Source organism: Papaver somniferum, chromosome 4 (assembly GCF_003573695.1).
Source record: "Papaver somniferum cultivar HN1 chromosome 4, ASM357369v1, whole genome shotgun sequence".
Lineage (NCBI taxonomy): Eukaryota > Viridiplantae > Streptophyta > Magnoliopsida > Ranunculales > Papaveraceae > Papaver > Papaver somniferum.
The window spans coordinates 43,010,900-43,013,629 of record NC_039361.1 but is presented as its reverse complement, the minus strand read 5'-3'; the positions used below and the strand labels follow the sequence as shown (position 1 = coordinate 43,013,629).

Sequence of the window (2,730 nt, the reverse complement as noted above, 5' to 3'; positions counted from 1 at the left end):
AACCAGACCAATAAGCAAGAAACCGAACCAAACCATTTAGATTTGGATTGGTTTGGTAAAAAAATTTGAAAAACCGACAGTATTGGTTTGGTTTTGGTTTGGCCTGAAAACCGAACCAAAAACCATTGGAAAACCGATAAATATAGACCGTTGATTAATATCAGATAGATTCAATCCACACCCTTCATATTTCTTAAGTTATAACCCAAGTATACATTCGTCGACCTAATTTTCACTTCACATCTTCGCCTCCTCTTCACTCTTCAGTTCATAGAACAGAAAGTTGAGATGTCAGATGCGTAAGGAATATACCATGGTTGCGATTCTCTAAACTCTAGTAGAATCTAATCATCCCCTCCCCTCATTCTTCTTCTTCTTCTCCTTCTCCTCCTCCTTCTTTTCAGCCGAAATCTGTTCATATGAGTTTGTAATTGTAACCTGTCAGTGTTATCTAGGGTTTACTAGTAGAAGGTATCATCTTCATTCTTCAGACGAAATAAACAAGGTATCATCTAATTATTTATCATTTATGTAACTTGGGTTACTTGATTTACATGATTTATATTTAATCTAGGGTTTACTAAAATGATTTGATTTTGCATGTTTTGTTTTTTTGCAGGATTAAGTTGATTTCTTTGATTCAACTATGGAGGAATCAGGATCAACACCAGTAAGATATTTTTCCTCAAGAATTAGAAAAATAGGATTCTAAAATTTGCAGTCTTCTTTTACTAATTCGTTCAAGTGATTGGTACCACTGTGTCAATTCGTTCTTTTAGCTCTAGCTGAGAGGACATCCAGTGAATTTATCTACTCCTTAATTAATTATAACATTAATTTTGTGCTTATGCAACAACAAAAAAAGAAAAAAAAAAGGATGAATTAGGGAAAGTTGGCAAAATCTAATCATGTTATTGTATAAGTCAATTAGGGATTTTTTTTTTGTGTAAAATCATGTTCACGTTCAACTTCAGTTCTGTATCAATGTTAATGTTAATGTTAAGTCAATTAGTCAAATAGAATCGTCAACTTCAGTTCTGTATCTCTTCAGTGGCATCTGAATCTGCCTTTAGCACTGGGAGGCGTATTCTCGATCCATATCGAAGTTCTTTACTTCCCACAACAGTTGAGGCATTGATTTGTGCTCAAAATTGGTTGAAGACGCCGATTGATCTTGATACTTCTTCCTTGGGACCAGAAGAGGAAGTTAGTTCAGGTATTATTTCATTTGTTAATTTGTTTGTAGTATAGCAGTTTAGCTTATTGATGACATACCACAAAATGTTCTGTTTATCTAGTTCATGTATGTCAGCTTATGGGTGACTCATAAAACTTCATATAATTAGCTCATAAGTCACATATAGGAATTATAGATCATTCGCTTTATTTTGTGAGTTGTAAGGTCAAAGATCAAGCTTTATCATTTCAAATCATTAGTTTAGAGTTTGTGATACTTATCTTTTGGAGGTAAAGCAACAATTCCAGTGCTTGCTGTAACTCTCTGGATTTTGCAAGTGGACTGGATTTCACCATTTTGAAATGTCTATCATGCTCCTGAGATTTAGAGGCTGGATCTAAACAGTCAAAATTGGGTTGGGGGATTTAAGTTGCAAGAACTGTAACTCTGTTGTATGCTATTGAGAGATAAATCTTCTACTTCTGAATTAGTTCTAGCCAAACAATTGAATTCAGTTTCTCTTTTACTTTGATTAAATTTAACAATCATCTCAGCATCATCATTAATTTCTTCCCTAATTGAATTTCAGAAAATCCTAAACAATCTTCAATTTTTTCTCTTTCAACTCACTGTATACTACTGATCGTGCATTTGTTCATTGCAGAATTTTTGGACTCTCTCTCTAAATCCATGTTCGTAAACATAACAGATGATGATGTTGAGGACTAAGGAGTACCAAGGTAATTCATCTCACCAATTGGAAGCATGTTTTCTTTGGATTTAATTTAAAGTCTTAATGTGCTAATTTAGTGCCTCTTAAACCTGTTAAGTTATTACCTGTTCAGTTAGCAAAGAAAGATACATTGTCCTCCTGATGGTGTGTTTACATGTCACGTCTTTTCACTGTTAGCATTTTCATGTATTGTTTGCCATCATGATTAGTGGAAATATACGTGAATTAGATTCTAACTACCAGTTGCTTGCCATTTTCATATACATGCAGTCAGCAACCCTGGAAAGTCTGAAGCTATCAGTTGATTTTGTGGATGCATAGCTGGAAAGTGTCGATGTTGTTCAGATGTTATGGAGACTGTGGATCTTTTGAATTACTAATCTTTATCTTTTGAATTGTGTTTAAGAATGTTATGAATTTGGATTGTGTATGGAATGGGAATGTATGTAACCTGTAGGTAGGTTTGAAAATCTTTAAACCATGTTTTTTTTTCCTTAGATTTGAACTGTCAGTTTCCTGAAACTGACATAGCAGCCGGTTAACCGATAACCGCTGGAATAAACCGAAACCGGCTAGAACCATTAAGAAACCGAACCAATGGTTAATGGATTGGTTTGGTTCATATTTTAAGAAACCGATAGTATTGGTTTCGGTTTTGGTTTGGCTAAAAACCGAACCAAAACCGACCATGAACAGCCCTACTCTTGATATGGAATTGGTTTTCTTTGTGAAGCTCCCAAAATGTACTCGGGTGGCGATTCGGAACAGGGGAGAATCAACAACATCATTTTAAGATCAAAGAGGTAAAGGGAAGACAAAA

General features: G+C 34.7%; 1 long non-coding RNA gene across 1 annotated transcript; it reads left to right on the top strand.

Moving 5' to 3' along the window:
* Window positions 1-1,085: 1,085 nt before the first annotated feature.
* LOC113273792 lies at window positions 1,086-2,246 on the top strand. Its single transcript, XR_003322609.1, has 3 exons — window positions 1,086-1,216; window positions 1,842-1,917; window positions 2,181-2,246. It is a non-coding gene; the product is annotated as an uncharacterized LOC113273792 (long non-coding RNA).
* Window positions 2,247-2,730: the final 484 nt, after the last annotated feature.